Source organism: Temnothorax nylanderi, unplaced genomic scaffold, assembly GCF_030848795.1.
Source record: "Temnothorax nylanderi isolate EJ_2023f unplaced genomic scaffold, tnyl_v1.0 TNYL_tig0504_pilon, whole genome shotgun sequence".
NCBI lineage: Eukaryota > Metazoa > Arthropoda > Insecta > Hymenoptera > Formicidae > Temnothorax > Temnothorax nylanderi.
Window position 1 is genome coordinate 117,001 of NW_027249566.1, and position 12,040 is coordinate 129,040.

A 12,040-nucleotide genomic window follows, 5' to 3' on the forward strand; every position below is an offset into this window, starting at 1 on the left:
CAGCTCTCACAAGACTCAGAACTCGCAGAGTCGAAGACAAACTTGGATAATGCGATAACCGAGTATGCTCCACCGCTGCTGCTCTAATGATAGTTCCGCAGTCGATGCTGCTATTTATACTCCTTTCCCTATCCGTCACGTGGCTACCCCGAAAATGGCGCGTTCTAATTGGCTGCCCTCCCTCCACCCCACTCCCCCCACTCCCCCATCCCCCACCCTTGTACATGTGCCGTTTCGTTCATTGAATTTGAACGTTAGAATTTTATTACATTTTACAGGTTTACATTTTATTACATTTTCATTACGTTTAATTTCGCAAGACGGAGCCTGCGTCTCCGTTCATCCATAGATATCGTTTCCCATGCTTCAGACACCGTTGAAACCGTCCGGAGAGATCGGTTGCCCAACACGCCAAAGATCATGTTGGATATTTCAAGAGGCAGCTGTTTGATGACGTCCAATCTCTTTTGTATAAATATATCAAAATATGAAACAATTCTCCTAAACGCTTCCATTGCTCGTGATCTGTGACCTATAGCCTTCGAGAGCCTAAAAGATAATGATAGCTCCGCAGTCGATGCTGCTATTTATACTCCTTTCCCTATCCGTCACGTGACTATACCTCGAAAATGGCGCGTTATTCTGATTAGCTGCCCACCCCAAACTTTAATGTAAGCTGCCCTCAAACTTTAATAGTAAGTATGTTCTATGAGCAGAGAGAAATAAGAAAAAAATGTTATAGAAAAATAGGTCTCAAAATGCTTTATTGGAAAGTTATAGAAAAAGTTCGAATATTGAAAAAATAATAACGGTTTTGCCATACGTGTGACACGCCCGCGCCGCGCCGCGCCGCGGTAACACGAGTAGTGGGGTTAGAGTGGGGGTAAGGGTACGCTGAGAGAGAGACTACGCACACCGACCGCGCATCGCGCACTGTGCCGAGTCACTCGCCCGCGGCCCGTGGCCCCCGCTCCCGCCACGAATCGCGGAGTAATACACGTATCGGACTCCGACAGTTCAGATTACGAAAAACTGTGATATATCGAATGTTCATTTATATATGTGTTTCGCGGAATTTATACGGATGCCGAGGTATGTCGCATTCTTTTGGATAATCGGTCTCACTTTTTTCAACCGTCAACTTGATTCGCGTCTCGCGTCGTGTCGCGCGGCTTCAGAATAACTCCCTGATTTCCATGTACGCATCTCCGCGCGTTATAACGTGCGTCAAACTTGCCGTCTCCATAGGTTACACCAATCAAATGCGTACTTTTTTCAAACGCGTGCGTTTGGTGCGCGGCAACGCGTGCATGAAAACCAGGGGTAAAAAAAATAAAGATACTGAGCCTCAAAGTTTCAACTTTTACTAATGAAAAGGTTTTCCAGGCCAAACGGTAAGAGATACGAGGTTGGTCAAGAGGACCAAAGTTGCTCCTCTCGTCGAGTTCTATAAGGAAAAAATGCCAAAACTAAAAAAAAATTAAATTTAAATTTTTTTTTTTGAAACTTTGAGGCTCAGTATCTTTATTTTTTATACCGGAAGAGGTACTGAAATTTATACCACGCATAAAGCACACCTAAATTAACGTATATTCACAGTTTCAAGAAAATCCTAAGAAAATCGATTTTCTCTAGTATAAGGACCGGAGAACGTCCTTAAAATCAGATATCTGTTAAAATAACGTTTTAAAAATTTGCCGGGCGCGATAATTATTTATTTCAAGTGTCGATCTTCTTGGGCGCTGCTTTAATGTAAAAATATTTCTGTTACAGATCAACGCAGTGTTATCTACAACTCCGCTCACTCTCCGCCCGCTGTTGCGCATCTCGGTCGGTGAGTTATTTTTTTATTTCAATGTCTGTCATCACTGATTTCGACTCGTGATTCTCAGGATTGGACGATGCTCCGTGGTTGCCTGTTTTCGGCATTCATAGTTAAGTAACGTTTCCTATTTCTAGAGATCTTTTGTGAATTTTCCGTAAGATTTTTTCGGAGTGCAAAACGATTCGGATGAGGCTAGCGATTTGCTATCACTTCGGTGATTTATCCGGTCAATTATCGGTGTTTTTATTTTGAATGGATTGAATACTTACAATTAGTGTTACGTAAAGGAATCTTCGACGAAGCTTCGATTAATCCCCATTTTAACTTGTCGAATAATGCCACTTTATTAACGTGGATAAAATTACGTGGATTTTTTTTTTTTTTTGACATATGAAGGTTCAGAACAATTTTTTATACATATAGAGTGCGATCCGCTTGGCGCTCCAAACGCTCTTGGAAACATTTCATCCTTATTTATCAAATGTTAAACAAGGACAAAATAATGCTCTGAAGCGTTTGAAACGTCTAGTGGATTGCGCCCATAATCCAGCGTTTTATCGCGAGCAATTCTGCCTGTTGAGTTAATCGCCGATTAAGTTAACACGGTGACTGCCGAATACGAGTTAAGGACGTTCTCCGGTCCTTATACTAGAGAAAATCGATTTTCTTTAGATTTTCTTGAAACTGTGAATATACGTTAATTTAGGTGTGCTTTATGCGTGGTATAAATTTCAGTACCTCTTCCGGTATAAAAAATCAAGATACTGAGCCTCAGTTTCAATTTTTACCAAAAAAAATTTTTTAATTTAATTTTTTTTAATTTTGGCATTTTTTCCTTATAGAACTCGACGAGAGGAGCAACTTTGGTCCTTTTGACTAACCTCGTATCTCTTACCGTTTGGCCTGGAAAATTTTTTCATTAGTAAAAGTTGAAACTTTGAGGCTCAGTATCTTTATTTTTTATACCGGAAGAGGTACTGAAATTTATACCACGCATAAAGCACACCTAAATTAACATATATTCACAGTTTCAAGAAAATCTAAAGAAAATCGATTTTCTCTAGTATAAGGACCGGAGAACGTCCTTAATTCGTAGTTGTTGATACATAATTAAATTCCAGTTATTTGTTAATTCGCTTTTTTTGGAGCAAAGGAAATAAAATTTCTCTTGTGTTTTGGTTTTGATAAAGAATAAATACAATTAAGTAGCATATTAAAATATAATGCCGATGCAGAAACGACATCGAGAATAAAATTAATTAAAATAAATATATAGCAGCAATCAATATGTTAATCAAAGCGTGCTTAAAGTTACTTTTAATCTTTTCCGAGTAAGAAGGAGAAGTGGTTTTGATGTGGCCCTTATAAAGCTTTCTTTCTTGGTACATATAGAAAACATTTATGATATTTTAAAAATGTACCAGCCAAAAATGATTAGGCGAATCGACGTCAACTCAACGTCGATGCGTCGACAAATAGTCGATGTCAAATATTAGTTGATATTTTTGTCATCTTTAACTTCATCATAATTTTATGTTGATTTTCTATATACATATACAGAGTGATTCTAAATAAGTGCAAAAAACTTTGGGAGATGATTCTTTGTCGAAAATTAAGAGAGGGTCTTTCATGTAAATATATATTCCTATATCTTTTCCTGAGGAGTACACACACACCTCCAAATTTTTACTTTCCTCCTTTGAGTAGGTATATGTTTATATGAAAAACTTCCTTTAATTTTTGACAAAAAATTATCTCCTAAAATTTTTCACACTTATTTAGGATTACCCTAGAGAATAGAAGAAAGAGTATAGAAGAAAGAGAGAGGGGGGGCGGAATTTTACACAGAGACACGGTGTCTACGAATATAATTGATTTATTACGCTCGTAACTCTCTGTTCTACACTATGACTCTACGCTAAAGTCGACAAAAATTGGCTAACGCTTTGGACTACCCGGTATACAGAATTGGTTTGATTCCTCGTCAAAACTCGTCGTCGGTGATAATTAATTATAGTGTATTTTAGCTATGTACAGTTTTACTGAGTTAAAAAGAATCTCGTTTCCTTGTGACCTTCCGCAAAAGTAACTTTAATAAAATAGCTTTAATAAAATAGCTATTCTTTTGCGAAATTCCATAACAATTTGCTAAGATAGAGATACAGGGAGGAAGTAGGTAGAAAGAGAGAGAGAAAATCGAACAAAAAAAACGGAGTAAAAAAGGGAATAATAGGTGAAGAGCGTTAAAAATCGTGGCACATTATTAGAAACCATGTTTAGTGCTCGCTTAACGTTAATAATCGTGTCTTTCTATGTACAATTTGTAAACGCATCGTTAAAGCTAAAGTATATATAAACGTTTACGTTACACGCTACTTAGATATGTGTTGTATACATAATATAAAAAAAGGTGTGCTCGTCGTCGAAGACGAAACGGGGAAAATAATCCCTCCTAATTCTACATGACGAAAATGTAAGAGTGATAAACAGCGGGGGGCCTGTGAATCCAAGGATCTGTGTAAATCGAGGGATCTACGTTAAGATCAGAAATTTATAGCACCACGGATCTAGAAATAGAACATATTTGCGGAACCACGACTCGTACGACGCAAACACGATTCGTGGATCTGAATTTATTATATTCCGAGCGAATATATTAGTATCTATGTATGTATCTAGATCCGTGGGAATTTATAGATCTGAGGATACCCCGGGAATTTATAGATCCCAAGAGAGCGATCGCGCGATTCAAAAGATTCGTGGAATTGTAAACTTGTGAACTAAAGGAGCAACGCGTTTAAAAAACCGTTTAGATTTGCGATTTACGGATCTCCGGATTTAATCGGATTCGAAGATCTTGGAAAGCGAGAGTTTGAGAAATCACAGATCTATGATTCAAATAGATTCAACGAATCGTTGTACTGCAACTGACGCGGAGATCCGCGAAAAGATACGAGCATAGATACGTGAATACAGGGTTCGGTACAGACTACAGAGACACAGATCTGTGGAGCCAAGGATCCGCGAATCCATACATATTTATATGTGTACATACATATACAAATAATCGATTGCGTTAAACTGGGATGTACATGCTATGCCGCGAGCCTGCTCATCGGCCGAAATACTGCACGGTGTTCCGAAACATTACAAGACATCGCCATCTGCTGCTAATTGCAAAGTCGTCCTCACGAATTCAAACATACCGATTTTCGTTTTGTCAGTATGTTTGTTGCCCAATAGAGTTCTATTCCTGTTCCCTTCATTTGGGTGATCGTACATCATAAGTCTCTCAGTGAAGTATACATATAAAATTCATAAGGCAGCATTTACAATTATTAAAAAATGTCGATGATAATTATGCGGTTACAATACAATCAATGATACTACATTTTGTCAAACACGGTGTCACCTCAATTTTGTTCGATAATAATTCAACGTCCCACACAGAAGGGACGATCCTAAAGCTAAACATGTTCTCGATTCACAATAACGTACGCGAATCTACATCTACGACGTAAAGGTTCAGGATTAAATTGCGCCAAGTTTTAATTTAGCGCTGGATATAAGTTTTTGCTTTTTGTGCTTCTCGCTCTGTGCGACGCAAGATCATCCATTTTCCTACATTTGCACGACTCTAGCTCGACTCGCGATGCTTCCTCTCGGATCTACAGGATTTCGCGTGAAATCGGTTGACGCACACATACACACACGTGAGATCCATGTTTCCGGGCGTCATGGCTGCGTACTTGTGCTGCTGTGACCCACGTGAGATTTCCATACGAATGAGCGCGAAATCACCGCCGCTCCGCGTCGACGAACAGTTGCTACTAGAGACACTCGAGTCAGAGTCTGACTGAAAAAATTCGCTATAAGAATAAAATAATAATCAGATGTGAATGACTTCTTAAAAGTAGTGGTTGTAGGTCTGTGTAACCAGTCGATGACTTAAATTTCAAAATTATGCTAATTTAGGAAACTTAAAACTGAATTAAACACGTTTTTTGATTCTACGTAAGAGTGATCTTATTTCTACGTTGTACCCTGTATCTATAAAAAAGATTCATAAAAGAAATACTTGTAAATTCTAAATATATTTATAATTTTTAAAGGTACCACAATAATGGAAAAAATATAATTTTGTATTTTGAAGAATATAGGTATTTTCTGGTACGAGTTATATTACAAAAGTAAATTAGAAATAAAAAATATAAACAAAGCAGATATTGAGCTTTTTCCTCTTTTCTAAAAGCGTGCGATCATGGCTGCGTTCGGGGAGCGCGCTATTAGCGCTATTTGCTTATTCTATCCTTGTTCTACACTTGATGAGCGATAAAGATAGAATGATGCAATAGCGCTAATAGCGCGCTCCCCGAACGCAGCCCCTGAATTAACGTAACTTGCAAATCAGATTTTTATTCGATGGTAAAAGAATCTTTTTTTGCGTAATATTTCGTGTATATATTTTTCTGTAGTTATAATTAGCATATAATTATTTATACGATTGTTAAATTTGAGATTTTTTTTCTCGTCATAACTATGTGAAAGTACTACTCCGGCTCGAGTGCGTCCCTAGGCACTACTCGACGTTATTAACACGGGGGCACAGGAACTTACCGTTAATGCATATTGATACGAAGTGGTGACTAGTAGATTCTCGCCGAGCACTCCGCCGCGTCCGGTCTGCGCGCTCCGCAGACAGAAGGAGCTCTTGGAATAGAAAGATACATCGCGAAGAATGTGAAGAGGAGACGTCAAGCTGGTGGCTTGCAAAGCCGAGAGAAAATTTCAACTATTTTATGCTCATCATTGTTAACAGTTACATACGTCGTTTGTCGTAATACAACACCACGATTATTCCGACGCGGCGTGTCAGTCGACATACGTATAGCCGTTCGTATTACATTTGCAGCGCAAGCAGCGAAACATTTTCTACCGCATTAACGGTCTATTGCCGTTTCTCATTATAGACGGCAGACTTATAAGTGCCGCGTGCATTACGTTGCTCCACGAATAAATAAGCATTTATGAATACTTATTTTGTATTAATCCCTCGCGGTATATGTCATAGGGCATATGGGTATTAAGAAGAGTACTACGTTCTTTGTGTTATTATTGATTGTGAGTATTTAATCGGAAGCTTATTCTCACTCAACGAAAACTTGAGTTTCAAAAACCAATACCGAATTCCGGATAGAATTTTATTCTTCTTTGACTATCTCGCGCGCGTGTTTCAGAGTCCCATATAGCTCTACGTACAGAACAAACGCGCAAATTAATTTTAGATGTCAGTTCCAACATCGCGTCTCTTCTTCATTATTCGCGTATATTAAAACGTTATCTTAGAAAGGAGAACGGGAAAAAAGGAATGGGATCACATATATAGAGTGATTTCTCTAAATGCATGCAGAATGTACACCGAGTTCGATGCGGCCGTTCTCGCTGCACGTCCCTCGGATAGAGTTTTTTTAGAGGCCGGACGCGGCAGTGGACAAAGTGCGCGATTAATGTAAGCGGCGAGCGAAATTCGTCGGACTTATTGGCTGGTCCCAAACGGTTCGACACCTCGTGGCTTTCCGCCAGTGCGGCAGCGGGATGTCGAGTCGCTTGCATTGGTGCGCGTACGCCATGAAGGACTCGCAATAACAGTGCTGGGTCGGGCACTCACACATATCTTGAAGGCAGGCTTTGTAGTACATCGCCGGATTCACCTTTTTATGGCAGGATAGAAGATCTGTGATTTCAGTCGATTACATAATCTGCAATCACAGAGAAGTAAATGTTGATGGCATTGTGATAGAAAGTGTAAAGCGTTTATTTCGAAATAGGCATAGAATAAATTTTGGAAAACTTTTGTTGGCGATATTATTGAAACAATAGATCAAATAATGAAAAAGAAAAAATAGTTGCCAGCAATAATACTATAATTATATGGATTTAATTAAGAATGTTAGTTTGATAGTTTTATATCTGTATTAATAGCAACTGGCAATATTAAAGCTGTATTTTTTATAAATGTAAATATTAAGAATATTAAAGAATTAGGACATTAAAAAAGGACATTAAAGAAATTATTTTACAGCTATTGCTTGTAGCTATATAAAATTATCTTATAATGAAAATGTTCTTTTTTACTTCTGATATTCTGTAGAAGATATATCAGTAAGAAAATGAATAAGTATTATATAGAATACCGCTGATCTTTTCTTCTCGGCAACGTCTCTGCCTGGTAGTATTTCCTATTCTCGGGGTTCGGATGCACATCTTCTTGTTAGCACCCACGGCCCAGGATTGGCCAAACTGCTGCGGATCGGCACCACTCGTCCTTGTCGCACAGTAAGTCATCTTTGATTTGGGAATTAAAGTTACCGCAAGACCGCACAGTGGACCTCTGTACGACGAAGGCACGACACTTCGAGAAAGCTATACCGTCCCAAAGGACTTTGATTCCGATCCGCGTATTGACGAGCACACTCCTCATCCGTACGGTTGATGTCCAGTCGGTTAGGGATGCGATAAGGAACATCCACCTTCTTCCCGTTCACCTTCACTCTCCTTTTCTGACCAAGATTCACGTTCAGATCGCCGATCTGCAACAGTGATCGCGCGGGAGGTAATAACACGAAAGTTTCTTCGTTTCTCTTATTTTTCGTCCGATTCGATACAATTCTTTTGAATAGAGCAAGAGAGCTTCGCGTCAGGGTAGACTTTGTCTCGCAATGCCAGTTTATTTAGTCGGAATCTATAGTCTCATTGCATACAATGGAAAATTATGAATTATCTTTTGAAAAACGTTAAAACCAGTTTTAAATGATATGCTATTATTCGAATAGGTGACATTATTGTATGAATGATGTGATGTTATTCGATATTCGATAAAATTCGAATGCGGTAATGATATTTTATGTAACTTCTTTTATAGCTTTCTTTAAAAACCAGTTTATGATGCTCGGTTCAAGGAAGCGAATGTTAAATTCGTCATGTACTACAATTTGTTAAAACCTTCGTGTAATTTAACGCACCTTTATGGCAATAGTTTTGGTCCACGCTGAGAACTTCGTTCTTCTGGCGTCATTGGTCACGCGTATGCTGAATGTGTGAGAGAAACAATCGGTAACCAGCTGGTACCTGCACGGTCCCTTGAAGCTATAGAATTTACCGTCGAACGTACGATAATGCGGGTCTCCGAAAACCGTGCAAACTCCGTCACCTGGAAAAATTGATCATTTTAATGTCTTAAATGTATGTGCGCATATATACCAGTTTTGTAAGGTGTGGTAGCACCACAAAACTCACGCTCGACACATCGCGGACAGCATTGACCCTCCGGATGCTCGAACTTGGAATTTGGTGGGCAGGGAAAGATTATCGGCGGGCATTGAGGCATTGCGCAGCGTACTTTTCCCTGTTTGCAGGTGCATGTCTTGCAGGAATCCAGCTTCCAATTTTCGCCATCCTGCCTAGGACAAAAAAGGTCGTTTAAACCACGATAAGACGAAAACGCCGCTCAACGGCAACGTAAATAGATACGAAATGAAAATATCTCGAGGAGATTTAAGCAACAAAATTAATTTTTACTTAAAAGAATGTTAATTAATTAATCTCAATTAATTAATTTGGATCAAAATATTATTAAAACAATATTCTTTAGTTCTAATTAGAGCTATGTATGTCAAAATTTCACAGCTATCTGTTCGATATATTCCTTTAGTTCAGTTTCTCATTTCGCAATCACGTTTGCTCACGCGATGAATAAGATTGCATGACGACGAATAAAAGCGTGATACTCGCCACATAAGTTCTTCCGCCGTAAGAGCAAGAGGCTCTGCTCTCCTCGACGAGCAAGCAATTCGGACAACAGTGGCTGCCTTGCACCTGATGCTCCTTGGGACATTCCAGCACCGGACAAGTGTCCCTTACGCACGAGATCGCCGAATTGATGCATTTGCAGTGCGTGCAGGGATCCGCGTAGAACTCACTGCCCGAGTTGTATAAACGCGTGCCGAGCATGCACGCGCCTTTCGGAGGCGAGAAGAATCTTGCGCTGCCTGTGTGACAAAAGCAGTGTTTTTTAATCCTTTAACTTGAATATGCGCTACCACAAATGATCGCACTATAAGCGAAACGTTTCTGAGTCGTTTTCTTGTTGTGCGGTAATTACGCGAATTATTTTCTCACGCATAAAATCGTATCGAATCTACAATCTACAGTGAGATACATATGAGTATCTAGAGACAATGATATTGAAAATTTGATATTAATTTTATGTAGTATTTTTTAATTTATGCAGTCTTAACGCTATCACTCGCATTTCTATCCGACGTAATTATGGTATAATTTCATATTTTCATACTTTGCATTATATTTTAATACAGAATATGAAAGTTGTAGTGAGATATGCCACAGCTAAATGACTGCAGCACGTATATTCTTGGATGGCTAGATGACAATCGTAATATTACGTGCGGCTGGTTTTTACGCAATTGCGACATTGGAAAATAATCAGATTCGTATAAAACCGGTTCGCGCAATATCTCTGGTATTGTGAGAGAGATCGGAATGACCTATAAATTCAAAGTGACTTTAATTGTTTGTGCAATTGCCTAGAAAATGTTCCTTTGAAAAATGTTGAAATAAAACTCCGATCACTATACTATATATATATTAATTTGATCGCTCGGCATCGAAATGCTTACGCAATAAGGCAATCCATATCTTTATATGATTTTATAATTAGCAAGCTTATACGTCGTTAAAAAAAAACAATAACGTATTATTACTGAATCCAAATTGAAAATAAAAGTAAGAATAAAAGTAAGAAAGCGAAAATATATGAGCGAATAATAACAATACGAAATAGATTTCCTTCTTTTCAACTGCTCAATTCGAGGATCGTTATTTTGGAAACAGATAATTTCTTTCGGAGCAGAGACGCGATATTCATCTCGAATAATGAAAGTTATGTAACTCCTTTCACCTCGACAGTGTGGACAGCATTCCCCAGATTCATCGACGATCCTCGAGGCAGGACAATTGAGCGTCGGACAGGCTGCTTCGCGCAGGTGAGATGCCCCTTGTTGCACTTGCAAGTTACGCATGGATCCTCCGTCGTTGTCACCGACCTGTCCTCCGTTACCTTCTGTCCATTTACTAAGCATCCTGCAAAACGCGGCAAGATCGAATTGTTTGCTTATTTTTCTCTGTATTCGGACGCGTCAAAAAATATTAATTTATGCGTAATACAGATACGCAACATAGAAAAAGATCACAATTGTACTATTCGTATGATCTCAGAGAATATTATGACATCTTAAAGATGTCTAAAAGACGCCTTATACTTTTATAAGACATTTTATAAAACTATCAGAAAGATGTCTTTGAAGTATAGACGTTTTATTTTAATTAATTTAAACGACCACTTTTAGACATATTGTAAAATAAAAATTAATAATGCGAAAACGCGTTAACAAAAGGAAAAAGACGACAGAGGAGCTAGTGTTGCTTGATGTGAATCGGTAATAATTAATATTTATATACTTTGATAACAATCTGTCTGTACGACGCAGATTGCGGTTTTGTCGTTAGCAAAGTTATGTAAGTGTTAAATCATTAATATACCGATGTATCTCAGATAATTCCAGCTTCTGTTTCGTATTCTTCCTCTTGTTAACGCGTTCCGAACAGCTTCGCCTAAGATTGTTGTGACATAAATAATGCAAAATACCTGAGTACCAGATTAGCTGGCAGTAAATATTTTTATAGGCTATGTTATATTCAAATTGGCCGTATCATGTATTTTAATCTGTAAACGTTATAGTCGATAATGTAAATTGTAAATATCTGGGTATATTCCAAAAATGTCTATAAAAACCAACTTTCAGACATTTATTCGGAAAGTTTTGAAGATGTTTTTACGACAACTTCTGGTAAAGTTTAAAAAAAACCGTCTTAAGAAAAACGTCTTTTAGATATACATGTTGTCTGGGGATGTGAGATCTTACTGAGACATCGTGTTAAATTTACGTGGTAACGTGGTTACGTTATTCCGAAAAAAAAAAAAAAAAAAAAAAACCGCGAAAGAGAACGTTACAACATACACGTTATCGTCTGTACGTTTTTCGTCGGATAGAAGCGGCGCTGTAATTTTCAATCATTATCGTTCTCCCCCGTTATATCGACGGAACATTCCAGTCTTAATTGCGCGGCGAGAGCATT

At 38.4% G+C, this 12,040-nt stretch overlaps 1 pseudogene; it reads right to left on the reverse strand.

Annotated features, from left to right (window-relative positions):
• Nucleotides 1-7,329: 7,329 nt before the first annotated feature.
• LOC139783478 (BMP-binding endothelial regulator protein-like) lies at nt 7,330-10,984 on the reverse strand (annotated as a pseudogene).
• Nucleotides 10,985-12,040: the final 1,056 nt, after the last annotated feature.